At 43.7% G+C, this 23,376-nt stretch overlaps 2 long non-coding RNA genes across 2 annotated transcripts; one reads left to right on the top strand and one right to left on the bottom strand.

Annotated features, from left to right (window-relative positions):
* Positions 1-731: 731 nt before the first annotated feature.
* Positions 732-8,911, bottom strand: LOC119867604. Its single transcript, XR_005384113.1, has 4 exons — positions 8,648-8,911; positions 7,844-8,036; positions 3,574-3,644; positions 732-1,460 (listed from the first exon to the last, which is right to left on the bottom strand). It is a non-coding gene; the product is annotated as an uncharacterized LOC119867604 (long non-coding RNA).
* Positions 1,371-12,828, top strand: LOC106558273. The gene is made up of 3 exons (XR_005384112.1): positions 1,371-1,500; positions 7,918-9,254; positions 12,545-12,828. It is a non-coding gene; the product is annotated as an uncharacterized LOC106558273 (long non-coding RNA).
* Positions 12,829-23,376: the final 10,548 nt, after the last annotated feature.

The raw sequence follows: 23,376 nt of genomic DNA on the forward strand, positions 1-23,376 counted from the left end.
TGATTTGATTTGATTGCCAGTAATTGGTTTGTTCAAATTTTCTATTTCTTCCTGATTCAGTTTTGGAAAATTATATGTTTCTAAGAAAGTATCTATTTCTTCTAGGTTGTCCAATCTGTTGGCATATAATTTTTCATAATATTCTTTTATAATCCTTTGTATTTCTATGGTGTTGATGTTATTTCTCCTGCATTTCTGATTTTATTTATTTGAGCCCCCTCTCTTTTTTCTTAATGAGTCTGACCAAAAAATTTTCAATTTTCTTTATCTATTCCAAGAACCAACTCCAGGTTTCATTGATCTTCTATTATTTAGTCTCTATTTCTCTATTTGTATTTATTTCTGTTCTAATCTTTATTGTTTCCTTTCTTCTACTGGCCTTGGGCTTTGTTTATTGTTTTTCTAGTCCTTTTAGGTGTAAGATTAGTTGCTTATTTGAGAGTATTCTTGTGTTTTTTTCTTTTTAAAAAGATTTATTTATTTGTTCATGAGACACACACACACACACACACACAGAGAGAGAGAGAGAGAGAGAGACATAGCCAGGCTCCCCACAGGAAAAGGAAGAAGCAGGCTCCCCAGAAAGCCTGATGCAGGACTTGATCCAGGATCCCAGGATCAAGCCCTGAGCCAAAAGGTAGACACTCAACCACTAAGCCACCCAAGCATCCCAGTTTTCTTGTTTCTTAAGGAAGTTTTATACTATTATGGTCAGAAAAGATCCATGTTATGATTTCAGTTTTCACCACTATCTAATTTTAACAGGCCTTCATGAGGATGATTGAAAGGAAGGACATTTCCAAACTGTTGATTATTCAGAATGAATGATATACACTTACTTTTCCTTTTCCTTCTAGCTACTTCTTAGGGCTAAATCATCCACCAATCCATCTATCCATCCACCCATCCACTTGTCATTTACTGAGTACTTACTGTGAACCACTCTTGTTGGTAAACACTCACATATAAGTAAAGGAAGACGTTGTATGTATTTCTGAGGACTTCAAGATCTATAAGCAGAAAATAATTCTGTCTGATACACAGGAATCAATGCGCAAGTGTGTGAGTGTGTAGATGCTTCTACCTCTCTTTTCAGTGACTCAGGATCATGTTATGATTTAGTCCATACTGAATCCTTCTATTTATTTGGGTTAAGAAAAAGAGAAAGAAAAACTGAGCCTTTCTCTACCATACAAAAACTCTTAAATCTTAAAATCAGAGTGGAGGCCAGTGTGTTTTTTTTTTTTCATTGCATTGAGAATGATCAGAAGGAAAGAAAACAGCAAGTCTTAAAATCTTTTCTTGTTTTGTACCAAGTTTGGATTTTGTTTTTCCTTCACATTTTCTTTGTTCTTTCCCCAGTTTCTTTGTTGTTCTCAGGAAGGCGAAATATTCTTCCATTTTCAGCCCAGCAGAGTGGAATTTATACCCAAACATCCTCATCAGATTGACAAAGCATCCTGCAGGGACATCATGGAGCTCATTTAATCTCTGGGAGAGGTAAGAGAGCAATGAGAGCTGGACAGGGGAAACCTGCAGTGATTTTTGTTGATGTATGGTTGCTTTGTTAAAAGAGAGAAACTTGCATTTCTGTTTCTTTTTCTTTTATGAGTTTAAAAGCTAATTCTAGACCCAAATTGGAAGAAGTTTTAGAAGCAGAATTCTAAAGCAGTTTGAGAGCAAAATGATGACAAATGGCATTAAAAGTATGCCTATTTTCTGACTGGAAAGGGAACTCTGGTTTATTGTTGCAGATTTTCTTTCTATATTCTGCATAACTCTAACAGTGACAGTGATTGGACCAGAAAAACAAACAAACAAACAAAACTAGTCTTCTGGGGCCCCAGAGGACCTGTGACAGTCTAAAGGGTATGAACTGTACTCCAATTTTGCCTCCTAAGTATCAGCAGAGGAAGCAGAGAGAGGGGTTGGTGGGATAATAATTGCAATAGATTTTTTAAAGATTTATTTATTTATTTTTAAGGAGAGAGAGAGAGAGAGAGAGAGAGATGAGGGAGGGGCAAAGGGAGAAGGAGAGGCTCTCAAGCAGACTCCCTGCTGAGCACAGCCCAGTGGAAGACTTGATCTGACAAACTTGAGATCATGACCTGGGTAGGAATCAAGAGTCAAATGTTTAACTGACTGGGCCATCCCAGTATCCCACAAATGATGTAGACCAGGCACTGTTATGAGAGATTTGTAAATGTGAACTTATTTATTCCTCACAATACTGTGTGAGATGAACATTATTATGCACATTTTGTATATAAGAAAACCAAGATTCAGAGAGGGTGAAAAACCTGCCCAATATCACACAGCTAGGAAGGCAATGTAGTTTAAGACATCCCAAATCACAAAATTATAAAGAAGAGGACAGGGATGTCTGGGTGGCTCAGTTGGTTAAGCATCTGCCTTTGGCTCAGATCATGATCCCAGGGTCCTGAGATCGGGCCCCACGCCAGGTTCCCTGCTCAGCAGAAAAGTTTGCTTCTTCTCCCTCTACCCCTCCCCCAGCTCATGCACATTTATTCTCTCTCTCTCTCTCTCATATAAAGAAATAAAATCTTAAAAAAAGGGGACATTTACAGGAAAAAAGGAAAGATGATAATTACTTACATGTTTGAAACTCTGCAATCTTTAAGTTACTTCATATCTCATTTGGTACATTCATTCAACATATATTTATGGAGAAACTACAGATACTACGGTGCCAGATACTGTGTATTTTAAATATATAATGTATTAATAGAAAATCTGAGGTATAGTAAGGCCAACAGATCAGGGGATGATTGCCTCTGAAGACCATGGTGGGACCACATGAGAAAGCATGAGGGTTAATCAGGAGGGGAGGGGTGGGGGAAGCTGTGGGTAAGAGCCTTCATTATGTTTTCTGCAAGAAGGAGCTGGTGAGGCAAGGTAATCAGTTTTCAGATTGGCTGTTTTGAATAATTTCAGTGGGCTCTGGGACATAGGGACTGTGCCTACTTGTCTAGTACCTGACCCTGAGATGATTAGGGCAGGGAAAGAGTGGTGTAAAGCATGAAGAAGATGTTGGGATGTGGGCTTTGTATTGGTTGGTTTGTATTTGAAAAGTACACTCATGGGTGAATTGTTTACAATCTCTAGGAATGGAAATTGGCTGTTCCTGGGAAAGAGTCTCTTCAGGATCAGTAAGGCGCTAGATATCAAAGCATCAAAAGTACAGAAAATAAAAGATGTGGTCAATATACTGTGCTAAATGTTAGGGATGTAGCAGTGAACAAGGCAAGTAACAACAAATGTGTGTGTGTGTGCGTATACAAGTAGTAGACATTAAAGAAGTATATGATTTAATGATTAATTGCAATCCTAGTAGATTCTGTGGCAGAGAAGTTCAAGGTTCTAGAAAAACATTCAACAGGGAACTGGCCTACCTTGGGGGTTGCCATTAAGATGTTGACTCAGTCTTCCCACCATGGACCTCTACACAGGCGATTGCTAAATCATCCTTGTGTGTCCTTACCTAGATGGCTAGGCAAGTGATGAGAGAGAAAGAGAATATTGCGGGTGGCAGCTATTCTGTTCATTACCTACCTTTGGAAATCACATTGTACCACTTCTGCTCAATTCCTTTCCTTAGAGGCAGATCACTAAGTGCGGTGCACCTTCAGGAGAGGAGAATTAGACTGAAATAAGAAGTGTCAAATAATTTTTCAACATATTTTTAAAATACTAGTCTCCTACTGTCTAATTATTTTACTTCTACAGATGCCTTAAACCCCATAATAAAATAGTTTTTTAAAAATTTAAGACATCAATTTCCCTTAAAGAAAATAAAGGAAGAAAAAGATTATCTTTTATATTTTCTTACACATTTAGCATTTCCAGTGCTCTCCACTTCCTATACACAGGAGTTTCCTTCTGATATTATTTCCTTGCAGCCTGAAAAGTTTCTTTAGAATTTTTTGTTATACAGGTCTGCTTGTGGTAAATTTTTCTGAGCTTTTGCTTATCCTGCAGTCTCAATTTTGAATGACATTTTCTTTGGGTGTAGAAATATTTATATACACATAGGTTTTACCTTCAGCACTTTAAAGCTGTTTTCCCCCACTGTTTGCTGGCATGCATTGTTTTATGTGAGAAATTTTTTGTTTTCTGGCTGTTTTGAATATTTTATCTGTATCTGTGGTTTTCAGCAGTTTGGCTATGATGTGTCAAGTTGTTGTGCTTTTGTATTTTGTACTTTGTGTTCAATGGTTGCATTGAACGCTCCTTCTTATTATGTAGGCTGATGTTTGTAACCAAATTTGAGAAGTGTTTATTTAAAATTTTTTTTTCTATTGATGTAGGGTAATACATTGATTACCACCCTTGCATTCTGGGGCAAATTCCATTTAGTCATGGTGTATGATCTTTTAATATGCTGTTGAATTCAGCTTGCTAATTTTTGAAGGATTTTTGCATGTGTTTGTTCTTAATGGATATTGGTCTGTAGTTTACTTTTTTTTTGTGATGTCTGTATGGCTTTGGTATTAGGGTGATGCTGGTCTCATAGAGTGAATTAGAAGGTTTTTCCTACTGTTCTATTTTTTTTGTTTTAAAGAGTTTGAAGATTGGTGCTTATTCTTTAAATGTTTGGTAAAATCCACTTGCATAGCCATCTGGTCCTGAGCTTTCCTTTGTGAAGATTTTGATTATTGATTCATTCTCTTGGCTTGTTATAGATCTGGTCTGATTTTCTATATTCTCTAAGCCACTTTTAGTAATTTGTGTTTTTCTAGGAAGTTGTCCATTTCATTTAGGTTATCCAATTTGTTGGAAAATTGCTCATAGTATTCTCTTATAAGACTTTTTATTTTCTGTAAAGTCAGTAGTAGCATCAATGAATTAAAAATTCAAATATTGTCATTTTCAATTCTAGAATTCTCACACTGTTCTTTTTATAGTTTCCATTTCTAGGGTGAGATACCTCATCTGTTCACTCATTGTATTCATTTTTCCCTTTAAGTCCTAGGCTATATTTATAATAGCTATTTATAATTCCTTATAGGTAGATTTCAGCATCTAGACAATCAGTTTGTTTATATTGTTTTTTTTTCTCTTGTTTATGGCTTACATTTCCTCCTTCTTTGTATATCTATTAGTTTTTTAATTATATGACGGACATTATAGATAATAAGTTTTCAGAAGTTTGGATCATTTTCTCTTCCTTTCATGTATATTGGGTTTTGTTTTTCCAGATAGGAAATAACTGATGGGTCTTTTTGATTCTGTAATCTTGGCTCCATTCTTTATTATTGCTTCTTCATTTCAGTTTTTTCTTTCTCTTTAGCCCTGGGGCAAGGTTTTACTCAGCGAGTTATCTTTGTTATGAAAACATTGGCTTTTTGGGTTTCAACTGAGTGCTCAAGTCCTTGGTGAAAACTCTTTGACTTGGCCAGAATTTCACCATTTTTCAATTCTTTGCAATTTCTAATCTATTTTTTCATTACTAAGCCTCATATTGGTCTTTCTTTTCTAGGTCTATGTGGAAACAATCTGCATGCTCATCAGTGTATGAATAGATATACACATGTGGATATTATTCATCCATTAAAAGGAATAAAGTACTGATACATACTACAATGTAGATTAATCTCTAAATCATTATGTTAACTGAAAGAATCCAGGCACCAAAGCTCGCATATGATTCTGTTTATTTTTATTTTTTAATTTTTTAAAGATTTTATTTATTTATTCATGAGAGACACACAGAGAGAGGCAGAGACACAGGCAGAGGGAGAAGCAGGCTTCATGCAGGGAGCCCGACATGGGACTCGATCCCGGGTCTCCAGGATCACGACCTGAACTGAAGGCAGCACTAAACTGCTGAGCCACCCAGATGCCCATGATTCTGTTTATATAAAAATCTAAAACTGGTAAATCCACGGAAACAGAAAGCAGATTGGTGATTGCCAATGGCTAGGGAGAAGGTGTAATGGGCAGTAACTCCTTAGTGAGTATGAGGTTTTATTTGTGGCTGATGATTCAATTAAAAAAATAGCTCTATAATCCATGCCCTCATATTTCACTGATAATAATTCACTAGTGGCCCTGGTGTATGTGCGTATGCATAGATTATGTAGAACACTGGAAAAGAAATGTCATTTCCAACTAAAATTTTAGTTTATTTGAATATTAATTTGTTTAGTGACATTTAAGCAAATGACTTCTCTATTAGTCTGGCAGCAACCTAATAGATGTGGAATGTGAAGTCCAATATTTAACTCAGGAACTCTGTATATTTGAGAGAAACCACTTGGAGTCTCAAATACATGAGACCTTGCTAGGGCTTATCGGAGTCATGGTGAGGAGACTTTGGGCTATGGGTTGAGGTTTAGGACATTTGACTCTTAAAGACCTGAGTGGTGTAGTGGCTGAGTGCCTGCCTTTGGCTCGGGGTCCTGGGATCGAGTCTCACATTGGGCTTCCTGCATGGAGCCTGCTTCTTCCTCTGATTGTGTCTATGCCTCTCTCTGTGTATCTCTCATGAATAAATAAATAAAATCTTTAACCAAAAAAAAAAAAAAAAGATGGAGGTGAAAGCTGCTCCTGACCTATGTGGGGCATGTCAGGACAGCCATAACTCTTTTCTTGAGGAGGGAAATTCTCTCCTTATATGTCCTTTGTTCTGATGGGTGCATTCTAACAGCAGAACCCCCAGGAAGTGGGACCATGACATTGAGTGACAGGCAGGGGCAGTAACGTGGCTGGACTGTCTTGGTGGAGAGAGGCTCTAGTCAACTGAGGGACCAGGAAATCATACCTGAGATGAAGATTGGAGGAAAGGAGAAAGAAAAGGAATTTTAGTAGGAAGAGAGAAGAACAAATAAGGAGTCAGGCCTGGAGAATTTGTCCTCATTTCCTAAAAGAGGGAATGATAATCTGAAGAAACAAATGGCCCTTCTAGAAATCAGAAAAGGAAGCTTTTGACCCTGGTAGGAGGAGAGCTGTTCACACGTTGGTTAAAGAGTCAGTTACAATGGGGCAGGATAAACAACTCAGGGTGTGTGCAGGGACTACACAGTGGCGCTGTGGATTATAACAGAGAACACAGTTCCAGACGCACATACCAGCTACATTTCCTGTGCCACTGAGAATTTCAGTCATTTAGACATGATTTTTGGTTACCATCCCAAACTGAGTAGCTAAATCTCATGATTTGGTGGATTGACCAGGAGGATTTTTTGCTTTATGTACTCAAGGGACTGGAATAATTGGAAAGTCCAAAATGGCTTCAGTCACGTGGTAGCAGTTGGTGCTGGCCACCAGCTGGGAGCTCAGCTGGGACCACCAGCTGGAGGGTGGGGCCCATATGGCTGCGTGGGCTTCCTCAGAGTACAGTGGCTGGTTTCCAAGAAGGAGCCTTTCAAAAGGCAGAAAGGGAAGCTATATATCTCTTAAATCCCAATCTTTGATGTTATATAGTATACTTCCATGATTAGTCTATTGGTTAAAACAGACAACTGGGCCAGTCCAGATTCAAGAGAAAGGAACATAAACTTCACCTTTTGGTAGAAGAGTGGTGAGGTCATAGAGCAAAAGAGCATTTGGAAAGGGTGTCATGCTTGTGGCCGCCTTCCGGAATGTATTCTATGGCAGGGTCTTTCTGGGTGAGAGACAGGACCCGGGAGAATGGGGAGCTCTCCATGATCGTAGACAAAACTCTGCCTATCAAGAAACTAAACTATTTACTTCTCATAACACTTTAACAACATGCTACTGCTAGTATGCCCATTTTCTTGGAGAGCGGGGAGGAATGAGTCATGGAGACATCATGTAATTTTTTTTAAGGTCACTTAGTAAGTGGAGTCAGGATTCCTACCCTGTCAGTATGGGTCTGGAATCTGCATCTCTGCTGCAATTGGTACCATCTTGACCTTAGGTTCTTCTTCACAGGTGTTTGATGTGTGGAAGGGTAATGCCAGGACTTCAGCCACAGAAGTCTTGGCTTTCTGGCATGAGCAATAAGAGCTGACAAGATCCAAGCCTCCTTTGGCATTGCATTTCATAAGGTTCTTCAGCAAAAAAAGAGCAAAATTTAGCATTAATTCATTTGGTAAACATCTAGTGAACCTCTACTATGTGCAAATCTTTGGACGGTTAGAGACAAAATGAACATAGAGCCCCAAACAGAAAAATGACAAGAATTGTGTGAACTTTGACATTGGAACTATGAAAAGCAACAAGAAGAAGAAGCAGATGGATCTCTCCTTACACAATCATTTCCCACCTTGTCCTTGTTCTCGGGTCACTAACACAGACGTTGTATCTGTTGTGTGCGTGGCACCTTAGTCTCCTCCAGGTACCATTGTGGAAATGAAGGGAGAGAAGCACAAGCCTCTACTGTCATTTCTTAAAGAACAAGAGAGTATTCACTTGCTTTTCTTTAGACTTCAAATTTTGTTTTATAAAACACAGACATGCATATGTATGCACTTACCACCTCTCCAACAGTAGCTAAGCCTATTACCCCACTCCATTTGGAAAAAGAAAGAAAGAAAGAAAGAAAGAAAGAAAGAAAGAAAGAAAGAAAGAAAGAAAGAAACCAGGTTTACTGGAGAATGCAGATTACAGAGCAGGGCTGAAGTAGTTGCTTTCACCACTAAAGCAAAAATCAATGGCTCACCTGTACTGTTCCCACAATGGAAGCCTTTAGTTTTCCAGAAGCGTGTGAAGCCAAGCGCCTGCAAGCTTGAAATGCCCTCTGTGTCACCAGCAGCTGCTCCTTCAAGGCTGGAAAATATCTCTGAATACAATTACCTGTGCTCTGCTGAGCAGGGAAAGGTCACAGATGGAGGGACTGTGGAATTCATCATCAACATGCTTTTCGTGATAAGGAGAAAGCAGACCACATTACAGGGAGCAGGGGAAGCCTGCAGATTTCAGCACGATGAGAGTGAGAAACCACAAAGATATAGTAGTTAGAGTATAACAAGCCTAATGAAAGGAGATAGGCTTTAAAATTGGCACGTGTCACCTTCTCTGCCCTCATTAATACTAGATCTTATTGCTAACACCAGAACGGCACAGACCTCTGTGGCCGAAGTGCTGGCATCATCTGTCCACGCATCCAGCATCAGCCAGCTGGACAGGCAAAGTGGAGGAAGGGACCGGGTGACCAGCGTGCGCGGTACAGAGAAGCCCAAGTGAGGGCCCAGGGAGCAGCCGCGGTGTGTCCCCAGTGACCTCGTCTCTGCGAAGATCACACGCAGAGCTGCCCAACACGTGGCCGGGTAAGTGGCAATCCCATCCAGATTGCCAGAGGCAGAGAGGCTGGGGAGTACACACTGGAAAGCTCCAGAGAATTCCACTCGTGGCAGGGGCTCTCATGGAATCCACTCGTCCTTATTGGGCTACAGATGTGGTTGTTCCATTTTCCACTGCAGGTTAAAAGCTGCAGGTAAAGATGTGTGGGGAGGTGCCACCAACGCAGGCAGAGCGAGTGACATTGGGCCCTTCCGTGTCTTGGTGGAGGCTGCTGTTTGGTCAGGCCACGTGCTGCTGAACCAGCGTGGCCTTGACCGATGCTACCGGGGGAGGCACGGCGGGCACAGTAGAACCTAGTTTTCTTTACTGCTTAGAGGGGTCCCTCTCACAGCAGTCAGGAGTAAGGCCTTGGACTGGATTACTTGAGAAGCCAGTTCATTCTTCCTTGGGCAGGTTTTTTTTTTTTTTTTAATTAAAAACATTTTTAAAAATTATGTTTAGAGTTGGTAGTTTTAATGATTCAGGATCATGTTCATAATTTGTTCTCCATTTTATGTACTGTAGTCAACTTTTCCTTTAGTAAAAAAGCCAACTTTTCAAACTTTTGCTATCACGGCCTTGTATCTGCTCTTGCATTTTCCACTAAGAGAGGTGGAGGGACAGATGCCTAGTTTTGCTTTTAAGCATGCATTTTTGAAATAGTTTTTGTGGTTTAGGATTATAACCACGGTCTAACTCTATGTGCCATGAGGACAGAGCAAGAAAAGGATGCTTTTAAATGTGTTTGCAGAAACAAACCCAGAGGATCTACTCTATGAGAAGGAAAAATTATCAGTATTTAAAGTTATTTCTTTCTTGGAAGAGAAATAAGTTGGCTTTTTTCGCCCTGATTAAAAAATATCATGAAATCACTTTCCAAATTCAGAAAATATTTGGAAAGTATAAGAGAATACAAGCCACTGATTGTATCATCCCTCAAGTAATTCATTAAATTTTAATGTATATGCTCCTCACGATACTTCAGATGTGTGCCAGACACTTGCTTAGCACTTTCAAATATGTGACCTCAATTTTGGGGACAGGAGTGTTCATCTGAGATCTGCATTTAGTTTTTAAGACACTATTATAAAATTATACGGGGCATCATAGGGGCACCTGGGTGGCTTAGTCGGTTAAGTGTCCACTCCTGATTTTTGTTCAGATCATGATCTCAGCGTCCTGAGATGGAGCCCCTTTCCAAGCATACACCAGGCTGCACACTCAGTAGGAAGTTTGCTTGAGCTTCTCTTTTCCTCTGCCCAACCCCGCTGCCATGCTCACTTGCTCAGTCTCTCAGATTAATTAATTAATAGATAAGTTTTTTCTAAAAATTAAAAAAATCATGTAGAGCATCATAAACAACTAGAAAGGTGTTTTTTTTAAGGCTTCACACTTAAAAAGGAGAGATAAGGACTGAAAATCAAGCAACTTTTCCCGATCATTCACATCAAATCATAGTTTTTTCCCATAGATCTTATGTATATATATAGTTATATATAGTCAAATATATATATTCAGTTTTATTATAGTCAAAAAGATGTATATATGTACAGATATCTATCTATCTATCTATCTATCTATCTATCTATCTATCTATCTATCATCATCTGTGCTTTGACTCAACCAAATCATAATGTTCCTCTTCATTTTACTACAACTAACTTTAGCAACTACCTCTTTGGGACAGTACAGAGGACCACAAGGTTTTGTGGAATGGAAACTTCTAATTAAATCTCCCTTTTAACTTCTTACAACAGCAGAGCAGAAAAAAGAGTGTCACTGGAATGGAGACAGTCCGTCCTTCCAGGGCACACAGACACAGCACCACCCTGTGCTTTGTCCTGGGCCGGCTCACGTCCACCTGGCAGGCAGTATGGCAGGGCCGCCGATCAATGAGACTGATGTTGGCCTTGGAGGTGGGATGGGAACAGGGTCTGGGACACCCCAGGGGCTGCTCATCAGCTTGTTAGTCACGGCACGGGTGGGCCTGGGCGAGGGAGGCCACTGAGAGCCTTGGCACCTCAGCTAGGGCCCAACTCAAGCTTTTGACAGCCTGTTTGTTTCTATCAGAGGATATCAGGCAAAGGTCACCCCCAACCAAAATGACCTCTGGGTTTTAAAAAAGAATAAGTGAGGGCTCATTTGAATAGATGTGCCAAGAAGCAAGCTCCTAGAAGGAGCACTTGTAGAGTTCTTATCCCGTAGGTTAGTCAGTCTCTCGGTCTCTCTTGCTCTCTTTCCTGAGTGCTAATTTCCCTCTGGTGTCTGCTGCTTATTTGACCCTTACCTCATGCTACCTGTGTTTTATCCCCCTAAGTGACAGCCTTCTTAACTAGACTGTACCCTTGAGCACGACAGTTACCTATTGCTGCAAAACAAACACCATAGTCCTAGTCACTGAGGGTCGGGAATCTGAGAGCGGCTTAGCTGGGTGCATTCTCCTGAGGTTGCATTCAAGCCATTAGCCAAGGTTGCAGGCATCTGAAGGCTTGATTGGGGCCGGAGAGTCTGCTTCTAAGCTCCCTCCCCTGGCTGCGGCAGGAGACTCGTACTTCCTCAGAACCTCCCTGTTCGTCCCTGTGTGGGATGCTCCACAGGACAACATGGCAGCCGGCTCCCATGACTGAGTGATCCAAGAGAGCAGGGCAGAAGCCAGTGTCTTTAATAACCTAGATTCTGAGTGACCCCATCACTTCTGTCCTATACTATTAGTCACACACCCTAGCCCCAATGCAGTGTGGGAGGGATCCACACAAGGATGCGAGTGCCAGGAGACCACACTATTGAGGCTCATCTCAGAGGCCGGCTACCATGATCCTTCTCTGAAGAATGGCTGATTCTTAGACATCTTTTCATGGCTAATATGTAGTACAGTCTTGTTAGGTGGGAAGTGCCCAGTCAGGTCTGTTGATGATAAAGAGATGCTGGGCCCTCAGTGTAGGCTAGAATAAAAAAAATACTACTAAAAAAATATTCAGGATTATAAGGCATGCTTGCAACTATTTGCCAATAAACATAATAAATACTGCAGAATATTTTTCTGATTTTCAATTGTTCTTATTTACATTAATGAGGTAAGGCGTGGATACAATTAAATGTCTGGGGGAAGATCTGAAATGGGGTCTAGTGGGTTATTTCTTAGCTAACTACCATGGTAGGTAGCAATTCTATTCAAAATCTTCAGAAGGACAGACATCATTAGAGAAAGGTAAACCCCATGCACAGCCACATTATTCCAAATGAATTCATAGTAGGTCCTTGCCTTTTTTATTCACAGGAAACTGAAGCTGGACTCCCTGACAACAATGATGAATCTAAATTCAACAACCATTAACCAAGGATTTGTTGATTTATATGGACTTGAGGGAAGATATTATCTCTTCGACTAAGTTTGTTCTCGATAAGTTCTTAATCCTCAAGACCAGGAAAAATAGAGTATTTTTAGACTGAGCTTGGTATAAGAAAATTCCCCATCATTTTTTTCCCATTGCTTTCCAATTTATAGAAAAATAAAACCAAAATAAAAATAATGGCATTTATTCTACTCTGCCCTGTACTGTATTTTGAGGTGGATTCTTTGTTTTTTTTCTTCTATATTTCATGGTATAAATGGAGGTAAAGTAATTTGCCTAAGGTCCTAAATGTAGCATGTGATGTCCAGCTCTCTTAACTACTACCTTATCCATCAGAGTCTACAGAAATATAAATCTTCCTTCAAGACCAAATGGCACTGAATTCTAGAGTTTAATAAAACTTCATGTGAGAAATGACTGGAAGTTATATTTTTAAGGATCTCACCTCTTTTGGTAAGTTAGGTCTCAGTATTTAATGTTTTGGAGAAGGCAACCATACCCTGGCATTCTTTCTACTGGATACCTGGAGGTAATCCACAGAACATCTTTTAAAAGTGAATGTGAGCAACATAAATTCTTATTTAATAGAAGCCTGCTCTTCTCTTGATAAGCTTGATGTTGGGTTGAAATATTACCATGAAACTCTAGAGCTGATACAGCCCATTGTCATCAGAATTTGGCTTACAAGTGAGATTTGGAGTCTCTCTCTATATATGGAAAGTAAATTTTGCGAAGAAAGAAAAGGGACAATGGAAAAGGTAGGTGCATTCATCAGCCTTTTCTAAGCTCAGCAGTGCAATGGAGTGGGGCATCTGAGCCTGTCACTTCCACCATTTTGAAAATTGCCACTTAATCAACTCTTGACCGATTGACTATTTATTCTTTCATTCTTCAACAAATATTGATGGATCATGGTATTCTCAAATTATGTCATGCCTCCAGAGCCTCTCACTCCCAGCTGCCCACACCAACAACTCCCAGCAGAGAGTTAAGTATGTGGAAAGGGTTGACGTGCGGGTATGCTTTTTGGGAAATGGCAGTTTTTGTCTCTAAGTGGAAGGACCCAATAGAAATACTTAGAAAATGCTCTCGTGAAAGGCGTTCCTTTCTGTAGTTCCTTTATGAGTTCCTTCTGTAGTCTTTTCTGAGGCTGATGAGCACCTGGAGGTGTCCCTGCTGTCTCCAGTCCAGGCCCCCAGAGCCTCATAGTTTACAGCAACAGGATGTGGGAAAGAAATGGCCACACAGGCTAACAAAGGCCTGTCTGATCTCTTCAGTGGGAAAACATGTTCTTGGGACTCCCTGAAGCTGTTTGCATGGTCATTCTGATTTCCAGCATGCTGGCTCCTTGAGGTGAGCAGTGAAAAGTGAAACCCCTCTGGGTATTACTGATCTTCATATATATTGTGGCTATCCTTGGAAGTTTCTCGATTCTTTTTTTTTTTCTTTAAGATTTTATTTATTTATTCATGAGAGACACAGAGAGAGAGAGGCAGAGACACAGGCAGAGGGAGAAGCAGGCTCTGCATGGAGCTTGATGCAAGACTCGATCCCAGGACCCCAGAATCACGACCTGAGCCAAAGGCAGATGCTCAACCATTAAGCCACCCAGGTGCCACAAGTTTCTATAAAATAAACAGCAGCTTCTCTCAAGCGAGCACTCACTATGTGAGAGGCAGGCCAGGTGGCCACCGAGTATAAGGGCTCAGGAAGCCCACAACCAGAGTCACCACGAACTTAGTCGTTGTGCTGACTCATGCTACTGTGACCCGGGCCTCAGTTTCCTCATCTGTAACATGGGGGGGGTGGGAGAGAGGACCTGCCTCATCAGCTTGTTATAAGAATTAAATGGGAAGATACATCACTAGGAAGAGTTCCTGGCTCACGGCAAGTGTTCGAGAACTGTTGGCGTTATTTATCCATGTGGTTGAGTGCATTTTGTTCAATCCCCACTTGGTGAGTGAGGTGTTGTTATGATTCCATTTCACAGATGACAAAATTGAATTTGAAAGGAATTCGGTTACTGGTCTGAGGTAGCTATGAATGGCAGTATTTGGAAGAGGAGAGATTTGAACCCAAGGGTGTCTGACTCCAGAAGCAACGTTCATCGTGGAGACAGCACCCTGCCCCACGTGCTGTACTGTAGCAGGGGGCAGATGTGTGGAACAAAGGATGCAGCACTTGCTCTGTCCCCCCTTCATTCATTCACTCATTCATTCAACACATACTAAGCACATGCAACATGCCAGGTATTGTACTGGACACGGACAGGGGAGTAATGAGCAATACAGACTTGTTCCTGCCCGCAGAGAACCCACAGAGGGTCAGCAGAGCTAGACCTCAATCGCACTCAAATCTGTGAGGCAGATCCACTGATGAGTGAGGTGGAAGGGCAGGGTGCTATACCAGCATGGGATACTTCCTGAGGAGTGGCTTTTGAGCTGAAATTGCAAGGAGGAGGGACGCCAGGCAGGAGATACTGGCAGAGAAGAGAGTCTTTGGGGCCAGGAGTCCTGTGGGTTGTCTGGCCCAGAGAGAAGGCCAGGGAGGCTGTAGCTCAGTGAGAGGAGGATGGGGATGAGGCTGGAGGGGAAGGCACGGGCCGGACAAGGTAGGGCCTTAGGCCTTGTAAGGCTTGTACTCTTTAAATGTGTTAAGTAGAGGATGGACACAGGGATAACTTTGGGGTTTCTATGGGTCCATTCTGGCTGAAGCATGGAGTATGGTTTGGAGGAGTACCACAGGATAAGCTGAGAGATCAGCTGAGGTCTTCGGCTTTCTGCTCATCAAAACCTTTGTCCCCCACAGCATCTCCCCCCAGGGAAACAATGCTTAAGGTCTGGAACTCATCTTTCAGGCCCTAAGAATGTGCCTTGGGGGCTTCAATCGTACGCATCTTCTCAGTGCTGGTCAGCATCTGGTCCCTTCTGTGTCCCCACCGTAGGCTGTTCCATCACAGCCGCTGCCCTCATACGTCCTCCCCCTCTGACCGTCGTCTTCTCCTCTCTCAGCCTCCCCGTCTCTACCCTCAGCTGCTGCTCTTTTCGTAATAAAACAGTTTTACAATGCCATCTTCCTGGCAATTCTTCTCCATTAAGATCAGAATTAAGGATCTCAATTTGATTTTTCAGGGGCTCATGTTTCATTCTAACATTTCCGGAATTAAAAGCATTTTAATAAAGGCTATTTAATATAGCAGCGAAGTCCAAAATAGAAAAATGATTTAGTTTCGTAGCACGAGGCTTTTATTTTTTCATAAAGTGAAAAAGAAAAGTGTTACCAGTGAGAATCTCCTCGCCTTGACCATGTTCTCACTGTAATTTCATTAAAATCGTCTCATGCATTACATGGCGACATACTTTGTAAGAGGGAAACGACAAAGACCTGGCGGTCACAAGCCAAATTCAAAGTTGCTGTTAGCACTTTGTTAGCACGTCTTCGTCCCCTGATTCTGGGTGGGGTTGGCGACCCCGTCAGGGTAGGGTCATCATTCTCCACTCAGGGCCTGTGTCACCACTCCTTCCTTGTCCTGTCCTGAAGTGTGGACCATGAAGCAGGATGGCCTTACTTGCTTCTAGAGAGCAGTAGAAAAGGGGCTGTCCTCCTGCTTAAGATAAGCATCTATGAAAAATAGGATTTCTCTCTACATTATATTGAGAAATGAAAATGCTGTGTGTTTTATTATTTGATCTGAATATCACATCCCATGGCAAATGTGGGTTTCATCACCCCAGCAGCTCCAATTTGAGGAATTCTGACAAAGGAGCTCCAGAATGATTCTCCAAAACATTCCCCTCCTCCCACCCAACCCCCCAAATGGCACTGCCCGTTCCCACCTCTATATTGACCCTGGTACAGGCAAGGACTTGATCCTTTCTACTGTAGGCAAATAATCAAGGAAAGATGTGGTCACACGTTTCTGCAATGAGACAACGTGGTGGGTGTCCTGCCTGCCATGACCCGGGTCCCCCAAGGCTTTGGACATGCATCCTCCACCTGAGCCACAGGTTGTCCATTTCTGTGTGCAGCTGTACCCATGACCTGTCTGGATGTCACCGCTCTTTGCTATCTTGGCTGATGGCTCTTACCTTGACCCCTCTCTGGTCTCCTGCATTTGCTGTTTGTCCACGAGCTCTCTGTGTTTGAACTTCCCCCGGGGACTTTGGCTTACCTTGGCTCAGTCCCTCTGACTGAGCACGGGCTGTTTTACATTAATTCTGGTAAAGGAAACATCTTGTCCTTGCTGGGACTAGAACTCTCTCCTCATTGACCCCCCCAACCCCCAGCCCCAGCCCCCGTGTACACTGTGGGCCAGCTGGTCAGTGCTCTCTGCCAAAGGTGCAGGAGTCAGAGACATTTTTGAATGTTGGGATACTTCTGGGCTAATTCTCCTTCCCCCGACAGCCTCGCGCCTAAGATGACCCAGAGCTTGGCATCATGCATCTGTGGTTCTCAAGCCGGAGCCCGCCTCAGAATCCCCTCGATGGTCGTGAAGACAGATTCCCAGGCCCCAGCCCAGAGTTTCTGATTAGTAGGTCTGGGATGAGGCCAAGAATACGTGTTTCTAGCCAGTTCCAAGAGGTACTGAAGTTCCCGTTCAGGTATTTGAGAGATGAGGAGGCAGCCAGTCGGTGGAGGGGAGAAGGCTGGCCACATCCTCTGTGACCTGCGGCGGGAGGGGTCACCCAGCACGAGGACAGGACGCGGCCCAGCGAGTACCCTTTGGCCAAGCCCCATGGGGTGGTGGAGGGAGTGGTGTTTTGGGAGAGGACACTGCTCTGCGGGCCCTAAGGACAGGGCCGCCTTGACCGTGTAGCTAGAAGACCACAGAAAGAACGAATGCTCTGGAGTCAAGCCATTGGTCTGCATCCTGCCTCCATACCTTAAGGTTTGCGTAGCCTCTCTGGACACAGAGAGGGGGTGAAAGCAGCTGCCACATAAGGCTGTTGTGGGACGTCGATGACGTAGCCCATGGTGGGCAGGGGCTCCTCAGGAGGTCGGTGGGGCAGCTCCCTCCGATGCCCACTCGGGAATGAGCGGTGACGGGGGCGTCCTGTGGAGGCCTCCTGGACGTGCTCTTCCTCAGCACTTCCCGCGCCCACGGTTTCCACTAGGAGACCCCTGACAGGCCCCGGGAAGAAGCAGCCAGATGACAGGAAGGTGACAAGGGCGGGGACAAGAAGAGAAAGGAGGCGGGAAGGGCCCCGTGGTGGGCCGCGGGCCTCCTCTGTGTTCAGCGTCTTGCGACTTGAGGAAAGCAGAGCTCCCGGGTTCGCTTCAAGCCACCTCGTGTCCCAGGGGAGGCAACCAGAGAGGTTAAGGAGCTTGCCCAGGGCCACGCCGCTGGTTTGATGGCCGGTTTGGGAGAAGCTCAGCCACAAGCCCAGCCTCTGAGAACTAGGCTTGTCGCGCTGTATCCGACCTTCCTCCACAAACTCCACCTGAATAGTTAAACCGGGAGAAAAAGTTCTGGAGGCATTTGAGCTCTAAATAGCATTTTTGGTTTGGTTGTTACTGTTGTTTCAGACCAACTGGAGCCCGCGTTGGTTTCCCCTTTCAGGAGACAAACCATTGCTCACCACGGAAGGCTGGGAGCGGCTGTTCTGACGATGGGCCCTGGCGAGGCCCCCTGTCACCCGCTGGTCATGCTGCATCGGAGGAAGGACTTATGACTGACCAGGGACCCCTGCCCAAGGTGGCGGTCACTTTCAATAAATTTGGATCTCAAAGTTTTGTGAGAGTTCATTTGTATAGACCAGGCAAAGCATGATACGTGGCAGCTCCGTCCCTGGGGCAGTTCCAGAGGCCGGTGGAGGAGGTTCAAGTCCTGGAGAGCTAGGAGCTAGGGAAGAGATCCCGGCTCTGGAAAATTGGGGTTGGCCCCCACTGAGCAGACTAGGCTCACAGTTACTACGAGGAGATCTGTCTTCTTGATTTCCCCTGTAGCTTAATCACCACCCCCTTACACACACACACACACACACACACACACACACACACACATTTCCTCTCTCATTCTTTACATCCAAAGTGGAGTCCAAAGGTTATGCTTTCTGAATAAGTAACTTAGTGAAGTCGGATAATTGAAGTGTGGTCTCATGCTACTATTTTGGGTATTTCCATTTAAAAATCTAGCAATAGGGACACCCGGGTGGCTCAGCGGTTGAGCATCTGCCTTTGGCTCAGGGCCCGATCTCGGAGTCTCAGAATCAAGTCCCACATCGGGCTCCTTGCATGGAGCCTGCTTCTCCCTCTACCTGTGTCTCTGCCTCTCTCTCTCTCTTTCTCTCTCTGTGTGTGTCTCACATGAACAAATAAAATCTTAAAAAAAAAAATCTAGCAGTAGGATGCATTAGCTCATTAAAACCCCATCACAATCTAATTTCACTGCTCTCTCTCAGAGCCATTGCACAAATATTCATTGCACATTTTCTCTGCGGCAGGCATAGTTGGAGGTGCCTGGGGTTACGTCAGGAAACAAGAAAGACTCCTGCCCACCTCATCTTAGCAATGACAAGACAGACAGTGGGCAATGGACTTTATAAACAAGTACATTTGTAAGATGATAAATGCTAAAGAGAAAGAAAAAAGCAGAACGGGAAAGAGGGATGAGGAGGACAATGTCGACAGTTATGTGTGTGTTGGGGGGCACTTTTAAGTAAGGTGCTCAGGCTGGGCCTCACTAGGAGGGGATATCTGAGCATGAGCCTGAGGGAGGTGATAAGGGAGATCTGAAATGAAGAGCGGAACAGATTTTTCTCTCGATTTCTGGAACAACCATAGAAGCAGTGTTGGAACGAGGATTCTTGCTCATGAAAACATCGAGATGTTCTCCCGTTGTCTTGTTAGGCTTTGTTTAAATATGTCAGCCGCTCATATGGAATGGGATTTAGAAACACCCTTTCAGAGGTGACCTGTGCCCTCCTCCCTCAGGGCCTGACTCGGATGCACTGTCCTGACATGACTTTGGATGGCACTGCTCTGCATGAGGGCAGGGCAGGGGTGCAGGAGAGGCTGCTGCCGGATTTGCTTCACTCCGGCTGGAGGCTGCTTTTATTGCCAGAACACACAACCTCTCCTAGTCAGGGACGAGACGGGAGGCCAGGGCAGCAAACAGAGGTACTTGTCCTGTGGATCTAGGGGGCGTGCGATGAGCGCCGTGGAGGAACTATATGAGGGGAGCATGAACAACAAGCAAACACCCAATGGAAGATAGGCGTCCCCCACTCCTCTCATGTGGAGCCTTAGAGTCAGCAGCGGTTGGGCTTCGAGTGATCTTACCCCGTCCTCCAGGGGGAGGACACACAACCAATGTTTGTTTTTTGTAAGGGGAGTCACTTTGTGCCTCTGATGTTGAAATACACAGAGGTCCCCAGGCCCTGCCTCCTACCAGCTCAGGTTGGCCACCAGGCCACATTGGACCCACGGGAAATCAGCTCCTGGGCAGAGCTGTTCTCCGTGGCACAGGGCTGACCCGGCTGCCCTGCCTCGGGTGCCGAAATTCAGGGTGTGGGCCCCAAGAGTTTGTCAGGAGCCCACTTGGCTGCCTGGCTGAACAGCAGCCCACCCTGCATCCTGCATTATTCACAACTTGCCCCAGCACCCGCAGACCCCAGTGTGGCTGACAGAAGGGAGCAGGGAAGCTCTGCTGGTGTTGGCAGTGCCTGTGCCTACCCTCAGGCCGTGGAAACGGGGAGCTGCTCCGTCAAGTTCCAATTACCATGGTCTCTAATGTCACCACAGATGGAAAAACGGATCCTCAGAGCTTGGCTCCCCGCTGTGCCTAACTTGAAAGATAAGCTTTAAAAAACTCCTGGAGTGACTGAAAACAGCCAGTTGGTGCCTCACATTCCCTTAGAATAATCGTCCTCGGTGGAATTGTACAGGGAGTTCTTTAGAAACATCACAGTGATGCATGAAACAGGAAATGCAAGTTGTTCACATCAAAGATATTCAAAATGCAGGTTTGACAGTAATGGAAGTCCTTTCTCTTTTGATTTTCAATTCCAAATTTAATTACTGCCCAGAGAGATAGTCCTGAAAAGTTGTGAGTATGTCAAGTTCTTATACATGCATCGCTTTTACTGTCTTGACTTATAAAGTCAGTACTACCCTTTGATCCAGGCAAGCTGGTCCTGCCCGCGGCGTCTGGGAACGATGGTGCTGTCAGGCGGGCACCCTGAGCCGGGCCTGAGATCGTGTGGGCCCCAGTCCTCATTTCTTCCAAAGTCCAGGCCACTGTATTCCATCTGTTACATGGGGTTGACCAGATGGCCCTGAGCTCTGGGACTTGCATATGGGATCACCTGGGAGGGTTACCTGGCCAAGGAGTTCCTGCTGACTGGCTGATACCAAACTTCTTTCATGGGATCTTATGAAATTGGGGACCCAAATGATGCTAAAGAGCTGATATTGAGTGACTTCAAATGATCAATATACATAATGGCCCCACCCCCAAAAACTGTTATCCTCGCCCCCCACCACCCCTTGGTAGGTGTGCATAGAGTAAAATTTTCATTAATACTGAATTTCCAATTATTTAGCCAGATGATTCGACATTTTACTTTTTACCATTAAATGTAGAAGTGGTTGTTAAGCACACTGGGCATATAAACACAACATAAACACACTGGTTGAAATGTTTAAGAGAAAAAGAATTACTTCAAGCATCTTTAAAGGTCCTCTTTACAAACGATGGATCTGAATTTTAAAGTGTTCTTGTCAATTAGTTAAAACATATTATAAGAACCTCTGTACTTAATTGTATGTATTCACAAGTATGAAATGCATCTCTTTAAAATAATCCCTCTGGACTTTTCAGAACTTTGTGTGTCCATTCCCAAACTGTTAGGTCAGTGAAATTGTTTTGTATTTTTAGCGATCTTCTCTCTTTGATTCTAAGTGATATTCAGATAGTTACTGATGTTTTAAAAATTATGCATTTGGGGGCAGCCCGGGTGGCTCAGCGGTTTAGCGCCGCCTTCAGCCCAGGGTGTGATCCTGGAGACCTGGGATCGAGTCCTACGTCGGGCTCCCTGCATGGGGCCTGCTTCTCCCTCTGCCTGTGTCTGTGCCTCTCTTTCTCTCTCTGTGTCTCTCATGAATGAATAAATAAAATCTTAAAAAAATTATGCATTTGGTTAATGTCCTTCCCTTCCGGTTGCCTTTCAGAAAAGCAGCATGGAATACTAGTGAACCCTGGATGGGGTTAGAATATTACATTCACCTTCTAACTTCTTAGCAAGACTCTATTTCTCTGTTCTTTGGTGTCCTCATCTGTATAATGAATGATGTTAGACCAGGTTCATGGTTTTTAAAAACATTTGTCATGTAATCTTTTCTTCAACCCAAACCTCACATGTGGAAGCCCGACACAGAAAACAGAGTAATGTGTTTTGTTTTTTCTTTGCTCTCTTTGAAGTAGGGGTTGAAAATTCAGTACAGTGGCCACTGGGGCATCTCCGCAGAGCACACACACGACTCCATGGAACTCAGTTTAAAAAAACCACTGGACTCTCTCTCTCAATCCCACATATGGACTTAAAGCTACTGATGGAGGGAATTCTGTGGTGAAGAATCCTTGCTGGTACAAGAAATTGCTTCATGGGGCATTATTATAAATTCAGCTTTTCATATTTTGAGTCTCTTTAAAATAAAGCACACTTCATGCAATTTTTATTATGACATCTTGGTCTGTGGTCTTTACTAGATCATGTTTACAGTGAATGAAATGGCATTAGTATTTGTAATGAAACAGTCAGCCTAGTGGGATGAAATCAGTGTAGTGAAAAGTTCCTAAGTCCAGCCCTGGAGAAGGCTCAGAGCTGCTGGGCTCCACCCCGTAACCAGCCCTCTCCAGGGACTGGCTGGTGGTGATGGAGCAGGGAAGAACCATCTTGTCCCATCTGCCCTAAAAGGACTGGGCTGGGAATGGTCTCAGATGGATTTAAACTGCATCTGGAAGTGTGAAAACAGTGAGAAGGTATCAGCCAAAGCAAGTCAACAGATATAGATCTGACACATGAACAAAAGCTTCTTGATAGATTCCTTTCTTATTTGGCCTTAGAGGCAAGGATGAGGTGGGAGTGGTGGGGGTGGGGAAGAGACTCCAGGGCTCTTTGCATTACAAGTTGATCGTGTTGGAGAGGAAAAAGAGAAATAAAGTAGGCAATAAAAAGAAATGAGGCTCTTGAGCCTAACATGTATCTTAGGATATCCATAACACGGATATATATTTCACAACAGACTTGCAAATTATGTATTTCCATTTTGTACTACAAAAATGGAAGTAAGTCCAGCATCATGCTTGGTACACAGTTAGATGTCAATATACACCTTCTGACTTCATTAGAAAGGAGCCATTTTTTTAGATCAGGAGGAGAGGTGGCCACAGCCGACCCCTCTCACAGGTTAGCTTCCAGCTCCCAGTCCCATCATCTTTGTCTCTGTCAGCCCACTCAACACCAGGTAGATTTGACCATCCAACCTACTGCTTGGCCAGATTCTGACTTCCCACTCCTCACTTCCCAAGGTCAGCCAGACCAGGCACATGGGTGGACTGAATCTTTAGAAGGACCCGTAAGGTTTGGAGCCAAGTCTCCCTCAGAGCATGAAGCTTCTCAGCTAAGAAGTCTGTGTTATCTCTAGGAGAATTCTTGCTCTCCAACACACAAGTGCTCCTAGGAGCAACATTTAGTCTGCCTCCTGTCCCGATGCAGGATACCTGGGGAACTCAGGGCCATGGTTGAGCAGCAGT

This window comes from Canis lupus, chromosome 35 (genome assembly GCF_011100685.1).
Source record: "Canis lupus familiaris isolate Mischka breed German Shepherd chromosome 35, alternate assembly UU_Cfam_GSD_1.0, whole genome shotgun sequence".
Taxonomy (NCBI): domain Eukaryota; kingdom Metazoa; phylum Chordata; class Mammalia; order Carnivora; family Canidae; genus Canis; species Canis lupus.